This window comes from Muscardinus avellanarius, assembly GCF_963383645.1.
Source record: "Muscardinus avellanarius genome assembly, chromosome: 10".
Taxonomy (NCBI): Eukaryota; Metazoa; Chordata; class Mammalia; order Rodentia; family Gliridae; genus Muscardinus; species Muscardinus avellanarius.
Window position 1 is genome coordinate 30,952,809 of NC_137796.1, and position 11,432 is coordinate 30,964,240.

Sequence of the window (11,432 nt, forward strand, 5' to 3'; positions counted from 1 at the left end):
CTCTGTAGGACCAGTTCTGCCATTATACCTGATGTTATCAAGCCTCTGCTTTTGTTCTCTGGTCTTCAGAGACTATAAGCTACCCCATATCCCTTCATTAATAAACGTTTTTCCTTAAGTTAGCTATCATTCATTATTTTCTATTTGTTTGAAACATATACATAAATATTGAGGTCTTGTTAAAACAAAACTGATCTAACCTGTGCATGGCGGTGCACATCAATAATCCCAGTACTTGGGAGGCTGAGAAAGGATCACAGGTTCAAGATCACTCTCAACATCTCAGTGAGACCCTCAGCAACTGCATGAGACCCTGTTTTAAAATTAAAAATAAAATAGGTCTGGGGCTGTAGCTCAGAGGTAGAATGCACCTGAGTTCAGTCTCCAGTACCACACACATTTTTAAAAAATCTAAATTTGGGTCTCTTTTGTTTATAAATAGGCAGACTGAGGGTGTGATAGGGAAAGAAACCCACTGCAGGTGAGTGGTGAGGCTCCGACCAGAACTCGGACTTGTTTCTTTCAGGCTCCATGTGCATTCCCACAAAGCCCCTGGGGGCAGTGCTGGCTCTCACTGGGCCAGTGTCAGCTTAGGGGAACTTATGGCATAAAGAGGAGCCGCTGGCCTGAACACCCAGGGAGGGCTACCCCATGGCTGAGCACTAGGGTTGAAGGCCAGGTTGGGCCCAGGAGCAAGCAGTGGGTGGGGCAGGGAGTGGGGCAGCGGTCCTGGCCCCCGGAGCCACCAGACAATCACTCTGCAATCCGTGTCCCTCCTGTAAACAAGCCTCTGGGCCTGCAAGAGCATGATAATAGCAGGCCCTGCCGTCCTGCCCTCTCTCTTTTGAGAAGGTCTACAATTATTGTCTTAACCGACTCAGATACGGCTTGAAGAGGGTATACATTTCCTGAAGCTGTATACAACCTTTGCAAACTTTCTCTTACACTCCCTCTTCTAAGGCCTGGGCTCTCAGTTTCCCTCCCTCTGATCCCACCTCTAAAACTGCCCCTAGAACTGAAAGTGGCCAATACTTCAGAGGTTTCACAAGGCCCCTCTTCATAGAACATCACCGCAGGGTCTTCCTTACCCAGAACTAGCACACATGGCTGCCAACCTAGTCAGGCTGGGGGGCTAGGACAGATAGGCCCTTGTAAACTGTCGCTTCCTGTCCAGGTCTTTACAGTGCCTGAAATTTCTTTATCAAAGAATCCTGTGGAGGTTAGAGTCCCATCTGACACAGCCCTTGTCCTGGTGTGCTAGAGTTCTCGGAGAGAATGTGCTCGTCTGGATTTACTAGCAGAGGCCATCAGTGTCCCCATCAGCCTCCAGACTGGAATGCTCCACCCTGGGTCCTAGAAAGTTTGGGTTGGCAGGCCTCTTTTCTCATGCCCATCAGGGAATTGGCACCTGCCACAGTGTACTGTAATTCCTTTTCTCTTTTCTGGAATAATAATAAAATAAAGAATCAGTCCTTTTGGTAAATCATAAATTTCATAAAGTGCCTGCTTGACGGTGTTTATTCCTGAGGATATCAAAGGAGTTTCTTCTGAGAACTCAATGGTGCAGTTGCCTAAAAAAGGAAGAAAATACGTCTGCCCAGGAATGAGTTGAGTGGTGGGTGGTCTGTAGAGGCCTGACATAAGTCTCTGCAAAACAGTTCTTGACCCTCACCATTCACTGTGAGCTTTGAAGGCCCAAGGAGATGTCTGGGCTGTAAAAAAAAAAAAAAAATATTGGTAATGTTTAAATATAACTTGACTATAGTTGTTTAACTTCTGTGTGTTTTTGTTTCCTTATCTGTTAAATGGGAGCAATTACTCCATTTGTCAGGGCAAGCTAGGTAATACTGCAATAACAAACAACCCCCAAATGTCATCACTTTTAATAACACAGGTTTATTTCTCACTCATACTATGTATCCATCATTGGCCAGTTAGATGTCTTGTTGAGGTAGTCAGCTTTCTGTTACTGTGAGATAATCAGCTTATAAAGTGAAAAGTTTTGTTTCAGCTCACAGTTTGAGAGATTTCAGTCTGGGGGTCAGTTGGTCCTGTTGCTTTTTGGCAAGGTGGCACATCACAGTGGGGAGCTCATAAAGAAGAAAAGCTCCTCACCTTGTAGGTGGGATGCAGAAAAGAGAGGAGGAGAAGGAACTGGGGTCCCATCATCCCCTTCAAGCACATGACCCTCATGACTAGCATATTTCCCATAAGCCCCATCTCTTAAATGTTTCCACCACCTCCCAGTAGTGCTAAGTTGGAGATCAAGCCTTCAGCACAGGCCTTGCGGGGCACTCCAGATACCCACTATCCTGCTTTGCTTGTTGTGTTTGGAGCAGCCACAGACTGAAATGTTGCTAGCTGATGAGCCCAAGGAGAAAAATAAAAAACGTTGAGATCTTGAGTCAACAATTAAATTTTCTGGCCTATAAATAATACATGCCCAGTCTGTACATAATCCACTTGCTGGAACTAGTCTCCTGGCCTATCCAACCACAAGGGTCCAAAAAGTTCAGCCCTACTGTAATAGCAGGAAATATTGATAAGCAACATTAATGCCTCTAAATGTTGAGAGAATTGAATTCATTTTATTTCTGATAAGTTCTATGTAAGTATAGGCTATTAGTATCTTAATGACAATGATGGCATTGGTTTCATTATTACTAAGAATATTAAGCTGGGCATGGTGGCACACACTTGTAATCCCAGCATTTGGGAGGCTGAGACCAGAAGATCATGGTTCGCAGATAACCTCAGCTACTTAGCGAGGCCCTCTGCAACTCAGTGAGATTTGGTTTCAAAATAAAGAATAAAAAATAGGGCAGGGGGTGTAACTCAGATGGCGAATGCCCCTGGGTTCCATGCCCAGACCTGCAAAAAAAAAATAAAAATTAAAATACGACCCAATTAAACTACCAATGAAAAAATTATCACAGTTCTAAGTTGCTATCAAAATTATATTAGAAAACCGGATATGGTATCCAATTTGGTTAAATCCTTCCTTTACCACTGATTCGCTATGCAGTCTTAAGAAAGATGCTACCCATCTCTGAACCTACAGTTCCTTGTTTGTGCAATAGAGCGCTGAGCTCAATATTCAGGAATGAACCCTGGGCGTAGGCAGGGTATGCAACACGGGAGTCAAGGGCCTGGCTCTGGCTTGTCCCCGTTAGCTACAATGGCATGCATCCCTTGGTCCTGGCTCCAGAAAATCCTTGACATTGGAGCTGCTTGCATCAGGCTTATGAATCTCAATTCCTAAATTATAGGTGACAGTGGCTTCTTAAAGAGGAAATGAATTGTTGCAACACAATCCAGCCATGTTGCATCGATATGATTAGCTAGTTATCCATGGAGTGCAGTAATTTGCTTTGATTTTTAAGTATCCGTTAGCAGCCAAGTCCTAATGAGGCAGCTCTAAATTGATTAGATACTCCAAGATACAGCACGGTTCAGAGATTGTTTCAGAAAACTGTCAAGATCCTGAGACTGGCATTTCATTGGATTTAATGATTGCTGGAGAAGGTGTGCATCCCAGCCAGATACAATCACATTTGTCAGCATGATCCTTTTAAGCACAATTCAATTAAAGTGTTATTCTCTAATTTTATTAGAACCGGAGCCCAGAGCTAATACAAGCTCCCAATATTGCATCAGGAGGGGAGTGTGTGCAATTTAATTTCCCTAATTGGAGTTTAGTGATCTAACATGCTTTTCATATCTTAATTCTTGGGATAATCTCCGGTTTTTGCACCTGCTACAGTTCCTTTAATGGAAATGAGCAATCAGAGGCAATGGTGGTGCCTGGTATGGAATCACTGGGTCACATCTGCCTCATTGAAGGGAATTTGCACATCTGGATCCCTTGCTTCTACCTGATCCTCTCCCACTGATCTTGGCCTTGACCTCTTCGGATCAGGAGGCTCTCTTACCCTGACATAATCTGCTTTCTCTGGCAGTCTGGCGGTCTTGGAACAGGGGGGAGGAGTGGAAAGAGTGTGGGTTTTGGGGTCAGCCTATACTTGGGTCTCAGCTCCATGATGCATGCCTCCACCCTTTCCAGCAATATTGGGTGTTTATTTGGTGCTAACTATGTGCACTGTGTTGGGTGTACACAAAACAGATCAGACATGGCCTCTGTCTTCGTAGAACTTAGGGCCTGCTGGGCGAGAGGATCATAAAACAGTAACCCACACGAATAACAAAGCAGTGTCCCTTAAAATAAGAGATGTGAAGAGAAGTTCCCCTCCTCTTCCTGGCTTGAGAGTAGGGAGGGCCTCTCTGAGGATGTGACATTTTAGGAGTCTCCAAAGCTTGCGGATCCAGGATGAAGATGCAGAGGAGTACCATAAGCGCTGAGGCTTGACTCCAATCTGGCTGTACCTCCTGTCCCTTCCCTAGACAAGTCTCAGACTTCGGGTCTTAGGCAGAGCCCCCAAGGGGGTAAGACATTTGGAATGAAACATATGTGGAGCTAAGCATGAGACTTTTCATTTAAATGAAACAGAAACTGTTAAGATAAAGGGTTAAAGAGAGAGGTAGGGGCCTGTTCCTGTAAGGCCTTACCGAGAGGGCTTTAAATGTCTCAGATTATCACCTGGGTGTAATTATTAATAGATCCTTTTGGTCTCCAAAGTACTGCAGAATGGGTGATGAATTATGTGCCCATCTCCTTACAGGTCAAGCAGAGAGGACTATTTTATTACTGATTTTGGCTAGAATTGCTGAGGCCAGGTGGAAAAGTCTTCGCTGTGTGACCTTGGACTATCTACTCGACCTTGCATCTGGTTGTCTATGGATGAACAGATACCAAGTTGTTTGGCTGAAACTGTCTTGTGAGCAACTCAGTGTAGAGTCTCTATCTCCTACTTTATTACTGACATGGTATAGAATTTCCCGTGCACAGTGGTAAAAAAGATGAAGTTTAGTTGGTTTCCTTATTGATTTTACATTCTCTACAGGCAATGGACACCATATTGCATATCTCTGGGGCAGACTACTCCCACTGCCCACCATCACCACAGTAAGTACTTAAATGTTTTTTGTTGATGGTGGTGCTGGGCATTGAGCCCAGAGCCTTGGGCATGCTAAGCTTACTCTCTAGCTCTGAGCTACACCCCAGCCCAGTGTTTCAAGTTTTACCCAATGAGCAGCATGAAGCCAGAGTCCCATGAATATAGTACACACTGCTCTATCTAGCAACTAGGACAGTGCCTCCTACTCAAAAGGTTTGATGTTTTATTTATTTCTAAGATTGCTCCCTAGCATGCATGAGGCTCTGGGTTTAATCTCTGGCACTGCAAAACCAATCACACAAACAAAAGATTGCTCTGAGTAGGTCACAGTGGCACATGCCTTCAATCCCATGACTTGGGAGGCTGAGACAGGATGACAGGAGGTTCAAGTCCAGCCTCTGCAACTTAGCAAGACCCTCAGCAACTTAATGAGCTCCTGTTTCTAAATAAATAAATAAATAAATAAATAAATAAATAAATAAATAAATAAAGCTGGGCGTGGTGGTGCACACTTGTAATCCCAGCATTTGGGAGGCTGAGACAGGAGGATCGTGGTTCACAGCCTCAGCTACTTAGTGAGGTTCTCTGCAACTCAGTGAGACCCTGTTTCAAAATAAAGAATAAAAAATTGGGCAGGGGGTGTAGCTCGGAGGTCAAATGCCTCTGGGTTCCATCCCCAGACCCTAAATAAATAAATAAATAAATAAATAAATAAATAAATAAAAGGGGTAGTGTTGGGGTTGGGGGTATAGCTCAAAGGTAGAATGTCCCTGGGTACAATCTCCAATACCAAAAATAAATAAATAAAAAGTCACTCTAACTTCTCTGTGGAGAATGATTTCAAGGGGCACAGGAATGGAAGCCCGGGGTCCACTGGGAAGCTGTCACAGTGTCCCAGAGGAGAGGTGTGGTGGCTTTGCCTACAGGGACACCGTGAAGAGGTTGAAAATGACGACATGGATTACCTGTGTGACCTCAGACAAGCCACCTGCAGATCCACAGCTTCCTCATCTATCACATGAGGGGATCTGTTTCAAGCAGGAGTCAGGCAGCAATTTTGCAATGTGCTGGCAACATAGCACCTGCTGGAAGCCATTGTCTGTGGCCGCGTGGATACCGCACTGATTGGCTGAGACCATCTTCTACGCACTGGGAACCATTGTCTGCTCTTGGCCAGCTTCTCCCAGTTGGATGCCAAGCACCTTTAAGCTTAGGGGGCTACTCTGGGTGGTGACCCAGCAAGCCCGCAGGTGACTTGCTGCCTGAACTTGAGTCTCAAGGGCTGAGTACCTTTCCCACAGTTCAGGATAAACTCAGTCCTACTTCTTAGGGTGGTGAGAACTGAGCTTCCAGGTGTCAGAGGCAAAGGGCCAAGGTGCACACTAAGGCCAGTTCCCTGCTGTTGCAATGAAAGCCCCGGGCCACTCTAAGCTGGGAGCGGAGACAGCGCTTCTGACACCAATTCTGCCTATAAAGGAGCTCCAGAAAGAGAGAAAACAGATCCCAGAATCCACACCCCACCTCATCCCATCAGACCCATGCTCCAGAGGACCCGGTCCTGCTCTTGAGGGTGCCATAAAGATAAGACAAGCAGCTGCTGCACTCTGAACTCTGCGGGCTCCACCTTTCCGTGTATTATCTCATTTAATACTCTCAACAGCCATAGGAGGGCGCTGTGGTTGTGTCCTTTTCACAGCCTGCAAAACTGGACTTCCAGGGTAATCTGTGGACCTCCAGGATAACCTGTGCAGGGTCACCCACAGCAGAGTCAGGATTTAAAGGCAGCCTAGCTGACTCTTAAGCGGCAGGGTGGATTGCTTAACACCATAACCTGCACCCCGCCCCACCCATGAAGCACAGGGTGGGCTGAAAGGGCCGATGTCAGAGCCTCATCTAGACAGAATTGGGGGTCCACACACTCCTGCTAACTCCTGACAGGCCCAAACCATGCAGCTCCAGACAGTGGGCCATGGCTCAGGCTGAGAGCTCTCCACCTGACAGGCCTGGCTTCATTAGCTGCTCCTGGTCTCCTAGGGCATATGATCCCCAGCAGCGGCCACAGCAGGGTCCTCGCTGCAGAAATGGCTTCCCATGTCCTAAGAATCCCACCTCCCACGCCCTCCACATCCCACGAAGCTCTGGAAGATTAGGCTTCAGCTCTATCTACAACTCCACCTGCCATTACTCCCCCTTCCTGAGATCCAGACACAGCCTCCTTTGTGCTCCTCCCTCCTCCCTCCATGTCCTTTCTCGTTCTCAATCTAGAATGTCCTCTATCTAGAACATTCTCCTCCAGAACCACTTCCATATTCAAACTCGAATGTCACTCTCTGAGGTGTTTCTTGACCATCCACTATAATATCCCTCCACCCTTCATCAATCTTATTCATTTATTCTGTTTTTATAGAACTTATGACTAAAATTATCTGATAAAGTACTTTATGTCTTCCTTTCTCACACTAGAATATAATTCCCTGAGGACAGTCTTCATCAATCTCGTTTACTGCTTTACCTAGCACTTGCCATGCTGCCTGGAGCACAGTAGATTATTCATAAACACTTGCTGGATGGATAGCTGGGTGGCTGGATGGACTATGCTATGAAAACGCAGATCTAGAAACATAGACAACAGGCCTAGAATGGCCAAGGCCCATGCTCCTCGCCTTTCAGAAAAGTAAGCCCAAGTCCTGGGATCAGAATAGCAGGGCCCTGAGCAGGCTGATTTTGTCTGCTACACAAGGCACAGCCAGGAAAATGAACACACTCCAGGATGTCGACAGAGGGAATTGAATGCAGGGAATTGAGTTGGAATTGAGGAGAAGGTGGGGCAACCCTGAGATCAGCAGCTGGGACTGGCAGGATCCAGGGAGCAGTAGGGTGCCCCAGCTCAGCAGAAGCTGAACCCATGGGGACCTGGCCCCTTCAGGGCAGAAAGAGCTGCAGCCAGATACTCCATCCACTATAGCCAGAATCCAGCTGTCGGGCAGCTGCTGAAGGAGAGTGGGAAATGTTGTTCACAGTGAGGGGTGGCTCTGCGATCCAGCAGGTGGGTGGCCAGCCAGCCTTCTGATGACACAGGTATGGTCTGCGTTGCCACCTGGACCGCTGGACCTGTTACATTAGCTGCCCGGGCCCACGGGTATGCAGCTTTTGCTGTAGACAGAGGAGCCGAAGCCAGGCAGGGAAGGCCCTGTGTGTGCTGATGTCCTCAGGAGATGTGAGAGCAGAGGATGGAGACCCCTGCAGGTGGAGAGGAGGCAGACCCAGCGGCCCACCTCCAGCCTTCCCGCAGCAGGTGTCCTCCTGCTCTGGAGGCCCTTGGAGGAGGCTCTGCTTCTTGGTCCCTGGTGGAAGAGTTGGCCTTGGGCCTCACAGCGCCTTTCCAGTCTCAGGCCTCCTGTAGGCCGCTTTTCTGAGTTTTGTGGTAAGGCGGGACATGGGTGAGGGCCATTCCCATTTGAGAGATGAGAACACTGAGGCAGAGTCCAGGGCTCCGCCAAGGCTGCTCTGCGGGTCACCGGCCTTGCCAATGCCAGCCCCGTGGCGGCTCTGGAGTCTCCCGTCACCTCCTCCTCTTCTCCCTCATGTTCTCTCTCAGTGCCACCTCCATCTCCAGCACTAAGACTTGCTAGACTGAGAATGTCGGGATGACTTGGATTTTGTCTAAAAACTAAGGACTTCTGCCCAGAGGCACCATCGGGAAGCGAGTATGGAGAGGAGAAGAAATCTTCAGAGACAGGGCAGGGGAGAAAACATTTTTCGGGCAGTATTTGTGACATTCGGGTGACAGTAATAACTAACCCTTGCCAGCTGTCACTCCGCACCAGACGCTGCACTGAGTACTGGACACCAGCTAATGCCTTCCCTTTCCAGTCACCCTGTGAAGGGCAGCTGGAGATGAAATACAGGAAGATGAAACCTCTGCGGGCACAGAGGGGCTAAGTAACTTGTTCAAGGTCACATAGCTATTACATGCCTGAGCTGGGATTTGAACTCAGAGAACTGGCTTTAGAGCCAGACACCTGCTCTTAACCTGTGCTCCCTCATTACCCCAAATTCCTGGGGCAGGGGGACCACGCAGAACTGCGCTGTACAAGTAAAACAGACATTCAAGGAGGCACGGTGATGCACTCAGCATATGTGCCTTGACTCTAGGAGCCTAAAAGTCTTGTTCTAGTTGAGCCCAGCACCTTGAGAGAGCACTTCCTGCACTCCACAGGTGCAGCCCCAGGAGTGGAGACATCAGTGGCAGACACTGACTGTGGCTGGCACTGAACATGTACTTGTGGTGTGTTAGCCCCTGTTCTAAGTGCTTTGTGAGTATCCACATGTGTGACATGAACCCTAGGAAGCAGGTGCGAATGGCTCCCATTATACAGATGGGGAAACCAAGGTCCAAAGGACTTGCTATTCCCTCAAGGAAAGGGCAGATGTCCTTTGGGCTCTGGTCCTGCGCCAGCACTCCTGGTTAGACTCACCTGGAGGCTGCTTTGTATTCATAGCCACAGTGCCCCGCGGCCCCACTGTGGGCCTTGCTCATCCCTCCCTTTCGTCCTTTCTCCCTCCCTCTTTCTTTCCCATCCTCCAAAAAAACTTGTACTGAGCACCTATTTCAGTGCCAACGCTGCCCTAAATTGTGGGAACCGAGCAGGAAGTAGACAGCCAAGACCCCCGAGCTCCTGCAACTTGTAATTCTATTCCCTTCTATTGTAACTTGCAACATTCTGTAAACATTCTTGAAACCACCAACAATAAACAAACAAAGCCACAAACAACAATACTATAAATACTGTTAAGCACTAGGAAAGAGAGGAGTCCTGGGGTGGGGGGCGGGATGGAGTGGGCAGGGAGGGGCCTGGGCAGGAGAGTCCGGTCCACGCAGTGCTGCCGGGGGTGGGATGCACGTCCAGGGAAGAGCTGTCAGGGCTTGCTAGGGAACTGGAGAAAGCGGCATTGTGCCGATGACCACATGAGTCCTGGAGGCAGGATACACAGCTGTCTGCTGGGGTGGGATGGGGAGCCAGCTGTGCTCTGGGGGGAAGGCAAGGACCTGCCTGCTTCCCCTGCTCTGATCCTCACGGAGCATTTATCCCGCCTGCCCCCACTGGTGCCTCTCTGCGAAGTGTTATTACCCCCTTTTTGCACAGGGGCAAAACCAGATGCCTCGATTTTCATCGATCCATCCTGAATCAATGCTTTTAAAAAATCTCACGCACATTTGGCTTAAGAGCCAAAGCATGCATTTTATGTTTTGACATGGTGTCATCGATCCAGGAACACGCCTGCGCCCCACCTGCTGGAGCCCCCGCCCACCCCCAGCGGGCCGGCCTGGTCGCACTGCGCACTGCGTCCTTAATGGCCTGGCCCCCGCCTGCACCTTCCATGCCTCCCCTGGCCCTCAGCACGAGGCCCTTTCTCGGGTTTTTTGAAAGAATCAATAAGGTGCCGAGGCCCCCCGCTGCCGCCTGTCACTCACGCTCCTCCATTCCATAAATTATGTATTGGCCTCTCTCTCTTTCTGGGTCTAATTTCTATCGCGTTTGTTGATGGCTCTGCGATGGTTGACTTTGGAGGCAGGGGTGCCATTGAACTTTAGTGAAGACGCAGCGTGGGGCAGCAGGCTTAGAAAGGGGGGCCCATCTGGGAGCTGCACCTGCTAGCTATGGAAGGCCAAGGGAGTGGGTCGGGGCCGGGCTTGGGAGGGCCGAGCTGCTGCCTGCAGGACCTTCTAGGTGGCCAGGGCTGCCTCAGAACCCCCTCTCGGCCTAGGAATAAAGGGCAAACTTCTTGGGGAGAGGGGGGAGATGGATGGGGGCATAAAAGGCCAAGTCCTGCTGGGTCTCCAAGCTGTGCTTTTAGGCCAACAGGTACTTTGCAGGCAGCTTGGGTAGTGAGACAGGAGGCACAGCTTCATTTTGCTGGGGAGTGGGCTTCCTTTCTGGGGACCCCCCAGCACATTCCCCACAGCGACACGTTAGTAGAGCAGTAAGCTCTAAAATGAAGGCCCATTCTCGGCCCCTCGTTTCCTGTGTGACCAGACACACACCTATTCCCTTCTCTCATGTCTGACCAGCCAGGAGATCAAAGTAGCTGGTTCTTGGAAAGCTACCAAGTGCTGAGCACTTTCCCTGTACTGTGTCCATCAGTGGGGATGCCCTTGAGAGTGTGGGTAAGCACCCTGCATCCCTGTTTACACACAAGCAAACTGAGGCCAGAGGGGTTGAGTCCAGGCGGCCTGGCTGGACGTGAAGGCTCCAGAGGTGTGTCCCTAGACACTGCCCTGATGTGGTTTTGTGACTCCCAAGACCCCTCCTCTTCTGCCTCTTGGCTTCTCTTAAAATCTGTTCCCTGACGTTCTTCTCTCCTCTGTCCCTGCCTGAGCCCCTTCTCTCCCCGGGCCCCTCCTCCTCACACCTT